The sequence below is a fragment of the Aedes aegypti genome, chromosome 2, assembly GCF_002204515.2.
Source record: "Aedes aegypti strain LVP_AGWG chromosome 2, AaegL5.0 Primary Assembly, whole genome shotgun sequence".
In the NCBI taxonomy this organism is placed as follows: Eukaryota; Metazoa; Arthropoda; class Insecta; order Diptera; family Culicidae; genus Aedes; species Aedes aegypti.
Window position 1 is genome coordinate 3,599,352 of NC_035108.1, and position 20,760 is coordinate 3,620,111.

A 20,760-nucleotide genomic window follows, 5' to 3' on the forward strand; every position below is an offset into this window, starting at 1 on the left:
GATTTTTCGAAATTATTCGGATGGCCATTCGCGCTGTGGCCTGTAATGCCAACAATTCGAATGGAAGCATTCCCGCTTCGGCCATGACCGAGTTGATAGGGCTGGTTACAAAAGCTCCAGATGCAAATCGGACCATCTTGTTGTATGCTGGAGCGAGTGTCTGCAAAGTTGCTGGTCCTCCTCTGCTCAATAGTCCAATCCCATAAGTTAGTTTTGCGGTGACAAGGGCCGAACCAACTTGTAGAAGGGTTGATCGGTTGCCACGAGGAAGCTTAGCTCCAATCATTTGAAGAATTCGTAATCGAGATTCACACGCTTTCTTCACCGCTTGGCAGTGAGGTTTGAACGTTAATGTTCGATCTAGGGTTATGCCAAGAACCCTTAAACGATTGGTTTTTGGTACGGGAATCCGGTCGATGGTGATATCGTGTGCCGGCTCTCGTCGTGCATTTGGACTACAGTAAAAAACGTGCGATTTCACTGCAGATATGGCGAACCCGACACTCTTCGCCCAGTTATCTACAGCCTTCACGGCGGCCTGTAATTTTCGGTGCAACTTTTGATTTTTCTCTCCTCGTACAACAAGAAGGATGTCGTCGGCGTATAAAAGAACGTCGACTCCTTTCGGTAATACCCGAAATATTGGTTGCATTGCAGCGAGAAACAAAGTCACTGACAGTACAGAACCTTGTGGCACTCCGTTTTCCAGCTCGTGTTCATGAGAAATATGTCCACCTACGGAAACCTGGAACGTTCGCTCGGAGAGGAAGCTTCGCAGCATGTTCATCATGCGACCCCGTATGCACCACGACTTAAGTGTTCGTAGGATACCATTTCGCCAGGTTGTATCGTACGCTTTCGATAGATCTAGGGACGCTATCAAGCAGTGCTCATCGACTGTCGGCAGTGATCGCTCTAGCTCGGCAAAGTATGTATCTGTGCCACGCCCCGCACGGAAAGCGTGTTGACGCTTGTCGAGACGACCACTCGATTCTAACTCAGTGATGAGTCGACGGTTCACAATTCGCTCTAGAAGCTTTGCCATGCAACTAGTAAGTGAGATTGGACGGAAGGCAGCAGGTCCGGAATCTGGACTGTGCGGCTTCGGGATGGGAATGATGAGAGCATTCCGCCAGCTGGAAGGAAATTCACCACTGTGCCAAATTTTGTTAAGGAGCTCAAGCAGTATCATTTTAACGGATATAGGAAGTCGTTGAAGCAGCGGGTACCCTATCATATCAGTACCTGTAGAAGCACCTCGCCCTTTGTCGAGAGCCCACAGAAGTTCGGCTAGGGTTATGTCAACGTTGTACACGTCGCCGGTATTAGGCGAAACATCTATGGACTCTCTCTCAGCTGCCATTTTCGCCATCTGAAACGATGGAGGGTAGCTAGACGTCGCTGATCTTTCGCCGTAGTACTTCGCCAGTTCTTCTGCTACTTCTTCGGGATTGTCCGTGAATCCGTTTTCCCGCTTGAGCACAACCGGGCACCTTTGTCGATTCCCACGTAGTGTGTTGACCGTACGCCACAGTTCGGTCGTCGTGCTGTTCGGCGAGATTTTACTGACGAAATTTTCCCACGATTGTTCCTTAGCTTCTTTGATCGTCTTGCGCGCCGCTGCCTTTGCTGCTTGGAATCTTGCTAACGCTTCTGGTTGGTCTGGGTTGATCTGCTGTAGACGTCGGAGCGACCGGAGACACTTTCGTCGCCGGCGAATTGCAACCTTCGCTTCGGGGCACCACCATGGAACCGCTTTAGGTCCGATTCGTCCACTGGTACGCGGGATAGACTTAGTCGCGGCTGCGATAATTTTCTCAGTGAAGCTTATTACGTCCCACTCGATCTCTGGACGGATGGTTTCCGTTGTGATTCGTTCATATAACTCCCAATCAGCTTGGTCGTAGAGCCATTTTCGACGCGTTGTTTGCTGGTTTGACCACCCAGGCATGGAAACCGTTATCGGAAAGTGGTCGCTGTTGTGTGAATCTGATAGGGTTCGCCAGGTGAATCTCCAAGCCAGACTCTCCGAGCAGATGGTCACATCGATCGCCGAAGTGTTGCCCGAGACCGGATCGATGCGGGTAGCTGAGCCGTCATTCAGGATCACTAGTTGTTTGTCCAACGTTGTTTCGGCTATAAATCGGCCAAGTGCGGTTGACTGGTGAGACCCCCATGCGAGATGGTGGGCATTGAAGTCACCAAGAAGAAGAACCGGATCTTCTAACTGCTCGAGAAGTTCACTCAATGCAGCCTGACACTGAGCTGAACTCGGTGGGATGTATACCGATACAACGGTAACCTGGATCGGCGCGTGAAGGCGAGCAGCAACGATATGAAGAGAGGTGTCGATTTGCACACGTTCGAATGGTATACCTTCTCGGATGGCAAGGCCTACACCGTGTTGCCAGTAGTTGACGTTCGTCGACTGTAGTAGCAGTGTATAGTTTCTGCCAACGAAGTCTGGTGGAACGACAGTTTGATTCACCTTGGTCTCCTGCAAGGCTATAACACATGGTTCGAGGTTGGAGATGAGCAGCTTTAGCTCGCTAATGTTGGCCCTAAGACCACGGATATTCCACTGGAGAGCGAAGCAGCTACCAGAGCGACTATCCGTAGCTGATCGTGTGGTGGATGACGAGGTTGATGTTCTTCGGATCGGCGGGTCTGTTGTGGGAGAGAGAGGGAGTGCGGTAGCCTCTGTCGGTGAAAAAACTAGTCTGTCACTTGCCTGTGGGACGCTTTGTCCCACAGTACCAGCTGCTGTCGAAACCATTACACTAGTTCTGCCAATACCGACAACAGCCGGCACTGGGGAAGCGTTTTGTGTAATGTTTCTGCGGTGAACTCTCGAAGGGCCTTCTCCGGGAGATAGGGGTGATGCGATGTATCCTGAAAGATAATCGGGCGCAGCAGCAACTGTTTGCGGTGGTAAAGTAGAGAGACTGACCTGTGGGACGTCTTGTCCCACAGTGCCAGCCGTTGCCGAAACTACTACACGATTGCTTCCAGAAACACCGGCAACAGCCGGCACTGGGGAAAGGCTTTGTGTAGTATCGTCGGTGAAATGGTTGTTGTTGGCGAGGCGATTGGTTGATGCTGGTTGATGTCGATCGAGATTCACTGTGGTTGGTGTGGTTTGATGGTTGCCTGAAAATATTGCAGGCGCGGCAGTACCTGATTGAGGTAGGGATAAGCGAAAACTGACCTGTGGGACGTCTTGTCCCACAGTGCCAGCCATTGCCGAAACAACTACACGACTGATTCCTGAACCACCGGCAATAGCTGGCACTGGGGAAAGACTTTGTGTAGTATCGTCGGTGTTCTCGTTGTTGGTTTTGATGCTGTTGCTTGATATTGGTACGGTGTGGATGGTAACTCGGTGGGTTTGCAATGTCGTGGTGTCGTGTGGGATTCCATCGGCTACGGAGGTGAACTCGTCATCAACGGGTTGGGGTAAGACGTCCCGGATGACTCCTTCATCCTGCCGTACTTGCGTCGAAAGAGGTACTACACTTTCCCTACTTCCGAACCGAAAAGTCTCGTTGTCCGTGTTCGTGCGAGGGTCTTCGTTGTATTTCGAACGTTGTTCAAGAGTGGGGTTATCGAAGACGCTGGTTAGGGGGTGTCTCCGATACCTCAGACTCTTCGCCGGAATACTCCATCTGGGTCAGGTCATGGGTGGCGGGTGCGGTCTTCTTTGGGGGCGGGCTGATGTCTGGCGAGGAGGCTGGTTTGGGATAAACGAATTTTGGAGGTCTTCCGCGCTTGGTCTCCTGAACGGCCGGGGAGTTGTTTCTTGAGCGTGTCATCGGGCCAGCCGTTGACTGGGCCACTCGTTGCTCTCGGCTGTAGCGGGGCTTCTCAGCGACGACGGTTTCGCTCACATGATGCACTCTCTCTGGGTTAGACTGCTGCTTAACCTGCTTGATAAAAGCCATCATCTGCTCGATCCTCTCCTCTTTCTTTTTATTGTCTTCCTGTAACCTGGCGATTTCCTTATCCTTTTGGAGCATGGCCGCTTCCAGCTCCTTCAGCTTCTTCTCGAACACGCTTTGTTGGGCGGCTACTTGGGCGTAACTACCGGATTGTTGTTCCACTCGTTTTCTCGCTTCGGGGAAACTCAGGTTTTCACTCACTTTCACCTTGATCACTTCAACCTCTTTTTTATACACAGGGCACTGACGATTGGTCGACCGATGGTCACCCTTGCAGTTACGGCACGACGGGGCTTCACCGCATTCTTCCCCGTGGAAGTTCTGCGCGCAGTTGGCACAACGTTGCGGTCCAGGGCAGCGCACACGAGTGTGCCCGTAACTAAAGCAACCGTAGCAAAGCATCGGGTTCGGAAAATAGGGGCGAGTAGCAACGCGCAGCAAGCCAACTTTGATGTACTCCGGGTAAGTGGTCTTACAGAAAGTAAGAATCAGTGCCGGTGTATTGACCCTTTTTCCGCTTTCATTTCGGGTGATACGCTGTACCCGAATAACCTTCTGGCTGATCATCTCAGTCAGAATGTCCTTTTCCTCCATCTGAATGAGGTCGAAGCACGAGATGATACACCTACTTACATTTAGATTGGGGTGAGGGACAACCTCTACCTCGGTTCCATCAATTAGCTTCGTCAGCTTCAGCAATTTGGCAACTTGTGCTGGGTCCCGAACTCGCAGAGTGTACTTGGTACCCTGCGCTTCTGTCTTCGCACTTTCAATTGGACCGCCGGCACATGCCTCAACCGATTTCCCGGTAATGTACGGGTTGATCGGAAGTGGAGTTCCGTTTTTTCCAGACAACTGGAGGAACGTCAATTCGCCAAATTGGTTCGTTGGATCCATAAATTCTGGCAATCTACGTTTGGCGGACCCCCCTGGGTCGCCGCTACTAGCGGCCGCCATGTTGTTTTATGTGGAAGAAACTTCCACTGGCAACGGTCACCCGTTACCTACCCCAAATGGACGATAGAAAAAGTAAAAGGAAAGATCCTACCTTCTTTTTTCCTCTTTCGTAGAAAGCGATGCCCAGGCGTTCCCAAAATTTTGTGCCGCACTGTAGACACTACTGGACACTACTGTAGTGAACCCCTGATGAGAATCGCTCACTTTCTCAATTCCACTTACTTCCCAAACTTTCGACACTTTTTTTTTTGTTTCAGCGAAAAACAATTCAAGCACACTGTGCACCACCGACTGGTGAATGAGAACGGCCGGGGAGCCGGCTGACGGCGATTTGTTTTGCCGTTTCGAAGCACGTGGGTGTCACTTGTTTTCGCCGTTTACGGCCGTTATTACACCGATTTCCACCAAACCTTCACTACGCACTTATGTTTCACCACCGCAACCACAGATTCACACGCGTTTCGAACGCGAAAACCGCGAAAAACTCGGAAAAACACCTGGTTTAACTCGAACGCGTGAACGAAGACAACCGGTCAACACAGTGTGTCGGAACGATCTGAATTGAAAGTGATGGATTAGTGTTTGACCATCATGGAACATGTGTTTTGAAACGAGGAATATGGAAAACAAAATTAACAACGAATTTATACCCTGAAGAAGACATATCGCTTCTCAACGAAATACACCGAAATATTAGTAAAGCCCTGGAATCCATGGAAGGTATGGTGAAAGATTATACCTTGAATCAAACCATACAAACAATTGGAAGACACTGTGACGAAACAATCATGGATATAACGCAGTTCTCTAGGCCAAAAAGAAGCAAAGGAATATTTGGATATATCAAGGATTTTATTTTCGGTGGAGACGACGTGGAAGAAGACATTGCAGCTATGCGGATTCACGATGATCGATTGTTCCATGACATTTCTGATACGATGGCAAAAATCAACGGAAAAACGGCACACATGGGTGAACAGTTCAATGACAGGATATTCCGATTGCACCAGGATATAAACCGTTTGCATAATGATGCTAGATTTGAAATGATCGAAACTAAAACATTGGAAACAACTATATTAGCTCGTGAGATGATTGACGAAATTGGTTCCAAGTACAGGAAATTACGTCAGAATCCATTACCACGTGAGGTGCAACAGCAATTGAAGCAAAATATATCCGCATCACTACCAAGCGGATACACTACATTGGATCACGAGCTATCAAATGATATAAAATTCGCTATGATTAATGGATCACTTATCATTATTGTTGAAACCATTGTTGTTAACAAAGATCTGTACGAACTTTTCAACGTTTATGCTGTTCCTAACTCAGTTAATTTTTCGCAAATAATTATCGATGAACGCAGTATCGCAATTAATCACCATAAAGAATACTTCTATCCCAAAGAAAACGATATGGTAAAATTGAACGCAACCCATTTATTGATTACACGAGCAACAATCAAACGTAAGCATGATTGTATATCCGCTTCAATTATGCACGATATTACCAATATCAAATGTATGACACAAATACGCAGCAGTCCATATTCACATTTGATTCAGCTATCAGAATCAAATAAGGTGCTTTTCTACAAAAGCGACAACGAAAAGGTGGTAGTGCATTGTAATTCAGTTGTTAGTTCAGTTCCTTACGAAGCTGGAATCATAACAATTGGACCGGACTGTAGGATCGAAAGTGCGTACAGCACAATTTACGGAAGCATTTCAGGAGAATCCCACAAACCGATCACGTTTTTTAAACCACGGGCGCAACTTTACTACCACATCGAAAAACCGCATGATGCAAATGCAAATGTTACATCCGAGATAGAACCGGAAAATCCATATTTAAACGATGTAATGACTGTAGTTGGAACTCCCGAAGTAATATACAGAAACTCAAATACAGTAATACCGCTGCTAGTTATCATAATATTAGGATTAATTATTGGCATATATGTTTACTGCAAGTATTTTAATAACAAGGTTCATGCATCAAATATTACAGAAAGTCAATCTAATCAGGATGTGAATCAAAGAAGAAGTATTAATTTGTTGCCATTACCCATGGTAAGATACAGGAATGATCCAGTAGTAGAAGAAGCAGTGTGAATATGTTTGGCATTTAATTCATGTAACTCTATCGAATTACGGAGGCCGGAATGTTGCGACGCCAAACTTATTTTACGATCGGATAGGAAAAATCCATAAGAGCAATTAGAGATCCTGCTTTGTATACAGTCTAGAATTTGCCTGCCACAGATAAGACAAATGAAAATGTTTTGTTTTTGTTTTGCTTCGCATCATTCTAGGGATGTAATAGAATCCAATAATAATTATGTTCGTTTACGCCCAATGGCACCGATACATCATACTTAGGTAATGCGTATCGAAGACAAAATATAGACAAAGGATGCAGGCAGTTTAAATGACACGATGATAGGAGGTAGCGATTAATAACCATTTTTGTATTGTTAGCCAAATTCAGTCGGGACTTTCTGTCGCCCGCCTTCCTTTCGTTCTTTCCGTTTACTTTCCATTCGGTCAATAGCAGATACTCTCTTTTCATTTTTTGTACCTACTAGATTTAAGGACACTATATATAGCATTTGACAATAAAGGAAAATAGCTCACAACTAATTCGACACTCGTTCGAATGATCCGAACTCCAAACGGTTTTTCAAATCAATAGTTGCTACAAACCATTGACCAGGCCTTTCACACTGAGAAGGAACCAGTCTCTGCTAGTTCTTCTATTCTTGAAAATCGCTTTAAAAAAAAAAATAACTTCGGCCTAGCCGAACCAGCGTTGGTGAAATATATAATTTCAGCGTGTTCGTATCAAGTTTAAACCACTCGAGTCCAACCGCTTTCCTAAGCTAGCCAACAGTATCGTAAGTCTTCCCATATTTGAAAACATTGTTAGAAAGTAGTTCCCAAACATTTTCTATGGGGTTCAGATCTATACTGCAGGAAGGCCACTCCAATACAAACATATGTTGCTCTTCGCGGAACTGTTTGGTATTCTTTGAGGCATGACAGAGGGCATTGAGTGGCATGAATACAAACCGCATAAATTTACTACATGTAGCATCTACTCAAAAACAAAATCCACAGAGTTTACTACATTTTTGGTACGAATCAAAAAAAAATCGAACTTGCAGTACGCAGCACTTTCGAACATTAGCGTTTGCTATATACGTGTAGCAGTGAGCTGTTAGCTTATGCCACACATATCTCTGTAATAAAATATATGTATACATATATAACAATATATAATATATAAAATATGTATAAAATATCTGTAAAATTAGGATTACCATCCGTCCTCAAAAAACTATCGTTTGGGAGTGCTTGTACGATTACTGTCATCAATGAAGATGTTCTTTAAAAGTACTTTGATTGGTTTTTAGTAGGACCCTTGATGGACTTCTGGAGCGATGCATTGCACACATAGGAAATTCTTAGGATCCTTATGATAACATTATGAAAGCTTTTTTGTGAATTCCTTAAAAGATTAATATAATATAATGTTCTTTTATCAAAAGATTCATCATAAAATAACGATTTAAGGAATTCTACCGGCATCTACAATAAATTCTAAAAAAAAATCTACCCTTGCATCTACAATAAATCTTCGAAAAGTGGATATTAAATATTTGTTTAGATTCTATGAAATATTCTTGTTGTTTTCTTACATTCTTAATAATTTCCTAGTGAGATCTTGATCAAATAATAAGCAGATTTATTTCAAAAAACATCGGTAGTTTGCTGGCGACAATTTTGAAGAATTCTTCGTATATCTAAATGAATATTTTGAGAACCTCGGTGAATTCTTAAAGGTTTCCTGTTGGGGGATTCTTGGTGAGATGCTTGATGAAAATGTAAGCGACAGTGTTTCTACTGTGATTTTGACAGACTTCTAACAACAACCATTAAAAATTTCTTGCCAGAAATACAGTAACTTCTGGCGTGTGTCTTCGAAAAAGAGACAGATTATTGTCTTTGAAAAAGTCTAACTATATTTTGGAATTTATACTCATACCCGCTAATTAGAAATTTCTCGAGATCTTCCGAGAAACATTTCAAATAATATTAAGATTTGGAATTGTGTTCGATAGTACTTATATAATTTTACTTTAATAAAAGGAAAAGTTAACCTGTTATGTACAACGGAACACAATCTCAAAAGTATAATAAAAACAAAGCAAACATTAATATTTACAATATTCCAACAATTCATTTTTAAACAGTGATTACTCAAAAAATCTCTCAAACTTCTCCTAAACATTAAAATAAAAAAGGCTGCTGTTCGTATGAGTTATGTTCGAAATATATGACAAAATGAAACTTACAAGAAAGTTGTAAAAAATGCAAAATGTCCTTATTTTGAATATCTATAAGATGGTCACCCTATGTAAAATACAGCGAGAAGCACATAAAAACAAAAGGACACGTAAGTCTTCGTCCGTTTTCCCGATTATTCCGGAGACTTTCCCAAACTTTTTCCTCACATTATCACATCGCATCCCTTGCAACTGTGAAAAACTTACATCAATCCATTCATGCGTTCTCAAGTCATTTCGTGACATACAAACACCACTCATTTTTATTTATATAGAAAAAGATATGGAAAAAAATGTAAGTAATGTCATTTTCATTTAGTTTTATTTTAAGTGTTGCGATTTCGAATAGATTTAAAGTATGCTTTTTTTTCTATCTTTTTAACAAGATTTTTAGCCCAGGGCTAGTTCATCTCGGGACCAACGGCTTTACTTCCCTTCCGAAGGAAGTCGTCATTGAAATTTTTAGTGACTATCTCGGGGATCGAATTCGATCCCAGGTCCTCGGCGTGAGAGGCGTGTGCTCTAACCACAACACCAGGTCCGTTCCCTTTGAAGTATGCTTTTATATTTTGCAGACATGGTAAAGTCAATATTTGATTTAGAGGCCCATTTTTGGCATAATTTGTTCGATTATATTTTGTCAAGAATAAGTTACAATTTAATTTTGATAAGATTTCTGTAGTATCAATACGCTGCGAAACGATATCATTAACAAATGAATGAAGGAAAATGACGTTTACGTACATAATAAAAAGAAGAGGTCCTAAATAAGAGGCTTGGAGTGACTTCAATTGGGTTTGATTAGTTTCCTTTAAATTTCATGATTTGCTGGCTGTCAGTTAAATACAATTCAAGCCATTCCAGCAGTCCTGGTTTGATTCCATTTTTTTGTAGTTTGAAAAGTAGCATTGGTATGTCTATGCGATCCAATGCTTTGCAAAAATCCGCATTGATTAAATATTCAACAAATTGAAGTAAATTTGTTGAGGTTTGTGCGTCAGTAATTCTATTTTGGATTTGATGGATCGCAGCAGGCTGTGCGCGCGGGCGGTTGTGTTTTTTATTCGCTGTCACGTTTTGTTTCGCTTCCGTATTTATTTTTTCTCAATCGGCTAAAGAATTTTGGAAACGGCTGGCGGTGCAATGCCACCTATCGAATATTGTGAATAGAATAATTGCCTTGTGAAGTGATAATAGTGAATGTGGTTAACGGATAATCCTTAAATGTTTGAAAATTATCAGCGTGTCACAATCGGTTGTGTAATATGTTGGAGGTGAGGCCATTGAAGTCCCCGATTTTTGAAATTTTCGCAGTAAATTTGTTGATTTTATGCTACCAGAAGGAAAGCTTAAACTCGCCATCAGTGACATGTTAATAAGAATAACCAATGGTTTTCATAGCAAAAGCAATCAAAAAAAGCAAATTAGTGTTTGATTATTTGAGTGCGTTGCTGGCTCTTGCGGGGCGAGTGAAAAAAGTCAACAGTGATAATACGACGAAGGAATCAACTAGAATCCAACTGGTGAGATCGTTCTGAACTATAACATTTTGAAACCACTAAATACGTGCCAGAGTCGAAAATTTAATTTTCGATTCGGGAAGTGTGAACTCATTTCAGATGTCCATCTGACATCTGTGAAGCTCAGAATCATTGTTGGCAAGCGGAAGCACCACGAAGAACCTTGCATTCCATTCTGACATTACTATAGGAGTCAGGCGTCGAAGTTGTGCCATGCCTACTAGATCGTTTGATGTCCGATCCGATGTTACATTCTCGGAGTTCTTTCAACAGGCTTTTGATTGTCAACCATCATAACAGGGTTGGAAGACAAGATCTATGACAATGTTCATTCACCACACAATATCTGGGTGTTTTCATGCGGGGCTTGCTGTGATGAAAACGACCTCAGAATGTGTGTGTATGAACAGCCATTCTTGAAATGGGTAGTTGTAATTGCAGTAGAGCTATCACCTTTCATCTCCAGGGCTAAAATTGTCTGCATCTATAAAGACATCATCGTGTGTCAATAAATAGCTACAAACTAATTTCTTCCATAAAAGCACTGCCAGTCAGTGGGAGCTGGATTGTATACCCAAACATACATACATACATACATAGTAATTCTATTATGGATTTGAAGAAAGAGCTTTTCATGGACAATTGCCTCGAAAATTTTTGGAATACAAAAAATAATGGCAATACATACCACGATTATTACGCATGTTAGATTTTTGGCTAGATTTGAAGATAGGCACTAAAAAGGAGCTTTTCCATATTTTTGAGAAGATTCCGGATTCAAAAGATTTAAATTAAAAAGCCAAAACAATGGCGCTGTTAGCTCCTTGCTAAATTTTAAAAAAATATAAATTCCTACAGAGATTCCGGAATACCAAAGGAAATCTGAGAATACTGGATGTCACAATTCGCACGTAAAATTCAAAACTACTTTATAAATACCTGAATTCCTACTGACATCACAGAATTCCTAGAAAACAAAATGATTATCGCAACGCCTGAATTTACACAGAAATTACAAAATTCCACAGTCGTAAACTTACTGGAAACTCACACCTTTTCCCATGATTTTTATTCCAAAGTAAATTTTTGCATTCAATTCCGCAATCTCAAAGCATGTGTAGCAACCTCTGATGCTAACTACCAATAGCTTTGTAGAAAATGCCACCTTTCTTTATGCCAACGCATTGTTTGTAGTATGTTCGAAAGGTGTAGATAGGTAAAATGACACAAACATTTTACACTCGTGTTCCACATGTAGAATTTACTACCGAGAATCAAATCAAAGCAAATTGTCCTTCCTTTAAAATATTACACTGCAAATATAATTATAAAGTTTATAAATATTATAAATAATATAAAGTTTGATTAAACAGAATACTTCCTTGTACATAAATTTACAGTTTATCGCCTAAACTTCACCCATTTAATCACGACAATGATTATTTTCAACAAATCATAAAGATATTGGAACTTTATACTTTAATTTTGGAGTATCTCAAACTTCCTCGGCAAACAATACGAGAACCTTTTCCAGCAATTGGCAATATAATTCCAATATTTTATTTTGTAAATTATTGACTTTTCACGCCTTCTATCGTACCAATGGCGACGAAATCCATCTGGTCCAACTGGGCAGAACTTTTTTTCTATGTGATTATGCACGACAGTCTTGCTCCTATCATCAGGTGTTCACACAAAATCTGATCTCATTTGGATGAAAACTGAGACTGTACAAGTTCTTCAAAGTTTGTATGGGAATTACTATGGGAAAATTAAATATTACATTCAATTGGTCATTGTTTCAAGAATTCCTTCTAGCATAATACTACGAATTACTCTTCAAATTACTGTAGAAAATATTTGCAGAATTGTGACAATAACGCAAAATTTTGACCAGTAGTATTCTGAAAAGATACAACTAGGGAAATTGATGAAAACTTCAATAATTCTGAGACCACCATTGCAAAATTAAAGGTAATTCTTGTCAAACACCACTTACGATTGGAGCTCACTTTTCCCGTGACATTTGATTGTTGGTACAAAATAGTATTAGGAAATATGTTTTATTTTTGCTGTTTTGGATACTTGATATTTAATGTGTACTTCTACGTCCGATTGTAAACCCGGTAAGTGCAATGCACTTTTGATACAACTATTTTAAAAATTGTGGAATGGGGAGTTGTTAACCACCTGTGGCAAAGTATTTTTTATCAATCAATAAAATTCGAAAAAATATCAATATTTCAAATTAGTTTTGGCTTACTCTCTACCAACTTTTGGCTTATTTTCGAATCACTCCAAGTATTGACACATGATATACAAGATGTTGGGGCCTTCCTTAGCCGTTAGAGTGCACGGCTACAAAGCAAAGCCATGCTGAAGGTGTCTGGGTTCGATTCCCGGTCGGTCCAAGATCTTTTTGTAATGGACATTTCCTTGACTTCCCTGGGAATAGAGTATCATCGTACATGCCACACGATATACGAATGCGAAAATGACAACTTTGTTTCGCAACTCAGTTAATAACTGTGGAAGTACTCATAAGAATACAAATCTGAGAAGCAGACTATACCCCAGAGGGGACGTTAATGCCAAGAAGAAGAAGAAGATGCAAGATGTTGGAAGAGCTTTTAAATTAAAATATTGAAAATACTTATAAAACAAGTAAAAAGCATACTTTATTCCATCTGGAGTATGGCAAGAATGAACAATATATTTAATTTTCATTTCACTCTCGAGTTGTTCTTGACTACCTCTCTTAGTTTCTGGCTCTAAAACACTTTATTTCTGCTCCGTTTCCATTTTATTGGTTAAGCTTTGAGGCAAAAGACATAAAAAAACAGCTACTAATTATCTTCCAGTATTTCCTCCAAGAAAAACTCTTGAAATCGTCAAATCGCTATGCAAGTAATTCCTATGGAGATTTCAAAAATGTATTAAAAGTTTTTAACAGAATTTCCTTTTAAGTCTTCCCATGAACAGAACCGATGTTGAACTGTGGTTTAAACTTTAGCTTTTACCACACCACATAATTTTTTTTTTTTGTCTAATTTGTGTAATGTTTCGTCTACGGAATCAACGTCAAGTTCAAAATATTCAAAGTTGGAATTTCGACCCATTTTCTGAAATTGAAATTTAATCATGAATTAGTTGTAACATGAGCGGAGAATTTTTCAAAGCAGTCGCAATACGCTGTATCATGCTAATGAATACAAATATTTTTTTATTTAAAACTTTAAGATCCTGTTAGCAAAAAAAACCCGATAAATAACAGTGGAAGTGCTTATCGAACACTAAGCTGAGAAGCAGGTTCTATTCTAGTTGTGTCATAGCGTCTGCGATATGATGAAGAAGTGAAAAAATACGTGGTGTTTATTTCTCAGTTTTGGGTTTTCAATCTGTTCACTTTATTTCGAATAGCGTAACGCATAACGATATGCATATTTTTCTTTCAAGGTCGTTACCGATTAGTTCGATTACTGATGCCGATCAGCAGGGTGAGACAAAATTTCCACAACCGCAGTGTCCATATGCTGTGTTCAAAAAAAAAAATATAGATTTTGAATGAAACTTTAATGGTTCGATTATTGCTTTTGAACACGTGATTGGAACAATAAATCACAGGCATATGTTAAAGTTCAAATTGTGCTTGAACAATCGTAAATTTTTCTATCACCCTAATTTGACGAAAATGCACCCATCATAGCAGCCATCGCCCGCTACTGTTTAGCAGCTAATGGTGCGGATTGCTCATCATTATTTTTTGCTTTGGTCGATTTTTTTTTGGCGGCGGCGCCTACTGAGATGAGTTATTTGTCTCGTTTATTCATCGAGAATTTGATCGGCTCTGGTGGAGAAGACGATAAGTGCGATCGAACATTACACCGATGCTCTAGGGGCACATTATGGGGAGCTCTTCAAGGGGCAGCTTTTTGATAGTTTCCTTTCAAAGATTGTGGGGCACAAATCGGTTGGTGTGCTAATGGTAATAATTATGCGAATTATATCTGTGATTATTATTCGCTCGCCTCCTTTGAATATGGAATCATATTAAGGGTTATAAAATAGTTTGCACCCATCATCAAAGCATTTCTTCCATTAATATTCGCTTCGAAGCTGTCTTCGTTAAATGAATTATCATTGACATACCAATTCGTGTAACCGGACCGCGAACAGTCCTCCGCCTACGAATCAAAGCCTAATTCAAACGAAGGGAACGATTTTATCTTTGATCACTATTCCATTTTTCTGGTTCAATCGCGTAAGGAAACCACGTTTCCTCGCTATTGGATCCATAAATCCATTCACGCTGTCTACCGTTGGTGATGAAAAGACATCGTTCCAAAGCTAGGTGGAAGGAAGGAAGCTCCTTACCGTACAGCAGAACAAAGCTCCGAAGGTTCACCCGCTGAGCCAGAGGTCGCTGTGGGTTATATTTCCTCTAATAAAATTACAACCTGAATACGTGCTTCACGTGCTTACGAGGGATAACAAGACTTGCTTACAGTATCTTCTTCCCGCGCGAAACGAGCGAGTTTATTCCCATTCGGTCTGCGGCGGGCGGAAACGCAGTAGGTTGGTAATCACTGTGAACTTCTTCCTTTGCCTACCTGACACTATTCGTATACCTTCATCCAAGTTGGCTGGTGAACGACAAGCGCGCTGATGGGACACCGCCGCTTCCAAGCAGATACGATTTCCACAAAGGTGAAACGAACCACTTCCGATTCCGATCACGCACACCACCCTTGCATGGGGCTTCGTCATAAGAGAAATACTGCCTGTGGGTGTATCTTCATGTTCACGGATGCTGAGCGGAAGGGGTCGATCAGGCAAATCCGATCAGAACGCCCAACCACCACCAACCAGAACGTCATAAGTGACAAAAGATTCCAGGTGTCATGTCGTTATCAATAATAAATTCCGATAAAAATTGAATTGCCGTAAAAAATTACGATGGAACAGCCTACTGTCGTACATGACATGAGCTTCAAAGACTTGAATGTCAACGCCTGCTTTGTTTGCTTTGTAGTACTGTGAACGCAGAAAAAAATACGAGGACAAAGAAAATTTCGATCGGATATGTGCCGAGATAGATGCACATTATTCGTTCTTTCTATGACATCACGAACCACCAAACAATATCTGTAGTCAACAGGACAGTAAGAGGCTATGCTGTCCTGAAACGAGCCATTTCGCAATATTTTATTTATCCATCAAAGTCGAAAATTTCGAACAATTGTACTTAAATCCCGTAAATGTTATTAATAGTTATATTCAGCAAATGATGATTCATTGATGAGAAGCAAAACATCTTGGAAATGTTCTATCGATATCTTCCAGATTCATAGAATAAATGTTGCATCACATTATGCAAAATTCAAAAATATATCAAACGTTTCCGAAGCGGTTTTCAAATTCCTACAGCAATGGAATCGAACATCATTAAATTTAACAATGTAATAAAATGAAAGCAATGAAAAATGGGTTTCTTAACAATAAATAAGTTCAAGAAATATATTAGTATCAAACATGTTTGGTTGGAAATCTAAGTAAGCTGGGTGTTCGGCATATCTGTCCTGTCGTTAAAAACTTGACCTAACTGACATGACTGCGAGATTATTCCATAACCTTTAGTCAAGTCTTGACTAGAATCACAACAAAACCCGACCAGTTTTGCCTATCATTTCCAATAAACGCCTCAGATTATCATGTTTGCACAAACAAACCGTGTCAGATTGTCGGTCATCAAGTTCAATTTCAGCAAACATATTACTTTCACACACACGTCAGATCTTGATAATACACCTCGCACTCTATAATTTTTCTCTTCGACAACTCACGTCCCCACCGTGCCAAGCACGTATGAAAAATCTTCCGACACATGTTTCCATTAGGACCTAACCCTCTCCCCCATCACTTTCCCGGCAAGTAAGCCTGCTTCGATTGCAACCAGGAGGAAAAGGAAGCCATGAAAAAAACCACCCACCCGCTTACTGCGATCCGGTCAGAGGGAAGCCAAAGCATTTAATAACGTGACCAAGTGTAATTTATATCTTTCACCTCTTGATTTTTATCTCACCTTTTTCTTGTGCACAGGTTTTTTTTTGCCTGCCGCGTCGGCCAGCGGTGAGAGGGCAGCACTTTAGTTCAGGTGTTAAATGATTTGTGTCCACCACCGAACGGACCGAATCCCGGGACCTGGTGGCCAGTTGAGTGGCTTTGCGGTGTCCGGAGGGGTTATTTTCCCCGTTTTGGCTTGATTGGGGTTGTTACTCTGGCATCCTGGGAACCTGACCGGGTTCGAGATTGCGTTTTATTGCTGAGATTGACTTTCGGGCTGCTGCTTCTGCCGAAAGTTATTTCGGGGTGTTGCTGAAAATATAAAACATCTGCGGGGGAGTAGGTCAATGAAATTAGGTTCAAGTAAAGGTAAAATGGGTTGTGAAATGGATAGTGAATAGGAAATCTCGGGTTTAGAGGAAGGAAAGAAGTGCTCATTCATTTTGGCTAAAACATCAAACATTGAATCAAATAATGTTTTCTTCTATCAATGTAGTTATCAATCTAAAACTTGGCAACTTGGTATACCAGGTAGGTAAAAACAAACAAACAAACAAACAAACAAATGAACATCAAATTCTTTGATCAACTATACATATTAATATTGAAGGTACCATCGAGTTGAGGCGAAAATCAACTTTTAATATGGTTCTCTAACTCGATACCGGAATACGGGAAATGAGTAAGAGAAAGTTGACTATATATTAAAAAGCATAAGTTCGTCATAAAATTAACTATGTTAGAACAAATGGTCGGTGTTCTGACAGATCATACTACATGATATTTTGACCTTGTAAAGACTAGTCAAGGACTAAAATAACTCTGATCTTTTCGATTGATGCAATTTAGATACAATTGTTGCATCCAACAGTTATGTCACAATATAACGGCAAATAATGCAAATATATTGTTGTTGCGAATGCTTGAATTACGTTTTCCTTGCTTAAATCATTAAGAAGTCAAGTTTAGTGGCTAAACACCTGCCGAAAAATTAAACATCAAAGCAAGCAATTGCTGCTGGCAATTTCTTGGCCTATCTTGATGCATGGGGAATTTCGACAAGGAATCACCCAAGAAAACGCTTTTTTCTGATCGCAGTACGCTGTTGAAAAAAAAAGTCCGTTTAAATGAGAGACGCTAGGAATCGGAAATAATTTTCTCGAGCGATTCCTTTTTAGTAGCAAATTGGGCTTAAATAGAAAATAGCTTCCATTTCTTATTTTCCAATCCGCAAAAAAAAAAGATATACCGTTTTGCCTCGAGTTCCGAACCGTGGTAGTTTCAAATTTCAGAACTGGTGTCTCTTACACTTTTAAAAATTATTGAAGAACTGATTATTCTGTGAATATTTTCAATGTTTTTTTAATCGGTATGAAAAGTCAAGTATTCGGAGTATTATTCATGTTCGGAATTTGAGATAAAGCTACCTATGTTACCGTCTGAACACAAACTTCTGTCTTTAAAGAAGCATTCAGTGGCCAACTAGATTGAAATGTATGTATTCCTAGAGACGAAAAACGCTCAACACTAGGATCAAAGTGTGCATGTACATCATAAAAGATTACATTTTCTTAAAACATAATTACTAACTACTTTCAATTTCTCTTCTTTATTGCAGATCTGGCAAACACATCATTATCGGATGGATACGCGACACAAATAGGTAATCTTGTTAATCATTAATGCTTATTTGATGAACCGACCCTTTCTAGCTTATCTAGATTTTTCTTTGATATACATTTGAGGAAAAAATAAAAAAGCTTGTGAAGTACCTGAGGTAAATAAGGAACAATTTGAATCCAGCTAGAAATTTGCTTTCTTTATCAGATAGGGTTTTTTGGCGGTGTTTTCAGTGGGGTGGAATGTGCACCCCTTAAAGACTGCATACATTCTTGAAATTTCTTCTGAACCCCTTTTCATTAACCCCTCTACCGGCAGCTTCATTTTTTCCCGAAAAATTCAAATTCAAATCGTTATAATTTTTTTGTTTTTCAATATTTTTGCACCATTTTTTCAAAAGTTCTCAAAAAACTCTTCTAGTTTTAGGATCTGTGTCGATATTGATCTTTGGTCATCTGGTTTTGAAGATATTCCAAAATTCCTTGGGGGACCGACCCGTAACTAGAACCCCCCGTTAATTTCTCAGGCTACAGAATTTTAATCGTGTTCGGATATTCACTCTTCGAAACAATACATTAATGAGAGTATGTTGTGAAAAAATAAAGCAATTTGGTGCAGCCGTCTTTAAGTAATGACCATTTAGGTTTCTGGAACCACGCTGGCCAAATAAAGATCTTAAAAACTTCAAAAAACATCAAATCGTCATTTTCAGATATCTCCAAGAATACTGAACCGATTTGTATGATTTTTTCAGAGAAGCTCCTTATTACCTGGCATTATGTAGCCCATATTTTATTTTATTTTTTTTTGATAAATTGATCAAACACAAAATGGCCGCCAAAGACATTTTATATGGGAAATGTCGGTCCCCCAAGGAATATCGGAATAACTTTAAAACCAGATCACCAATAATGAATATCGACACGGATTCCTAAACTAGAAGAGTTGTTTGAGAACTTGTGAAAAAATGGTGCAAAAATATTGAAAAACAAAAAAGTTATAACGATTTGAATTTGAATTTTGCGGTAAAAAATGAAGCTGCCGGTAGAGGGGTTAACGACCCCAGGGACGTTCGAAAAAAACTACCCATATTTCCCCGAATGGTTCTTTCATATTTCATAATTTTAGAATGATGATGTTTGACTGTTAGATTTCTTCATTGGAATTTAATCTTTTTGCACAGAGTGTTTATCAATACTAATAACTTTAAAGTGTAGTTAAAAAAAATCTTAAGTTTGTATGAGATAATTTTACAAACCCAAAAAATAAGGTGCTCATATAACCCCATGGGTAAAAATTCGACTCGAAAAATGACAAATTTTTTAAATCATTTATCAACGAAAATCATGCGGATTCACACACTTAATTCAGAATACCGAATCTCGGCTTATTTTAACCGAGATTCGCACAGCCGAGTAGTCGGCAAAACAATTTCCTGAGATCATATCAGGAAATAAAAGCCGAGTATCAGTTAATCGTGCTTGGTTGCTAAGCAACCGGACAATTTGTTAGCTGAATCTCGGTTAAAATCGAAAAACCGAGATTTGCACAGCCGAGCTCGTGAAAAAATCTAAGTGTGTAGTTTATTGATCAAATAATTGCTGGAAATTATGCACATCAGGTGGTCCGTGAAGCCAGTGTAAATAAGTTTCGTATTTCCTGGATGATTAACCCTCTCTTTCCCACGACTTTGATCGACTATTTCTTTACGAAAAAAGCGTTTTTATCAAAAGTACTTGAACAAACAATGTTACAAATGGTCTTAATTTTTCGAATTCGCTAAAAAAGTTTTTGGTTGTTTTTCAATAGTAAATTGATTGTTTATCAATAGTTTTATTATTGAAACAGTTAGTTTACTTTTGGATTAATCTGATGAGTATATAAAAATATTCTAGTAACTATTACTAAGTAATCATCTAATTCGGTTTGTCTCCAGTTCGTCGAAAACTAGTGGAGCTCTGGTGCTACCATGGGAAAGAGAGGGTTAATAAATTTAAAAAATATCTGACTTCGCTCGTTTCACAATCGGTTATCATAAGTAGGGTTCAGATTTTTGATATGTGAACCCGTTTATTGATCAATTTTGTTCAGTTCTTCGTGACAATTTTTGTCGGCCAAGTCGTCTGAAATTCATCAGTAGCTTTTGTGTTGGGAAGTCCTGACCTATTCTGGCGAAAACATCGAAAAATTTCCTTGGAAGTTCTTTGTAGTTCGCCAAAAGGATTGATGAAATTTGAAATTGTTTACTGTTTCCACTTATGGTGGAATCTTTTCAAATCCATCAACAAGAGATTTGACGATATTTACA

General features: G+C 39.9%; 1 protein-coding gene across 1 annotated transcript in view; it reads left to right on the plus strand.

Annotated features, from left to right (window-relative positions):
• The window catches only part of LOC110675282, a 685,744-nt gene extending 667,004 nt beyond the window's left edge, over positions 1–18,740 (plus strand). Inside the window, exon 7 of the mRNA XM_021839766.1 lies at positions 18,451–18,740. The gene's annotated coding sequence lies outside the window, so the exon portion shown is untranslated. The remainder of the gene's footprint in view (positions 1–18,450) is intronic.
• Positions 18,741–20,760: the final 2,020 nt, after the last annotated feature.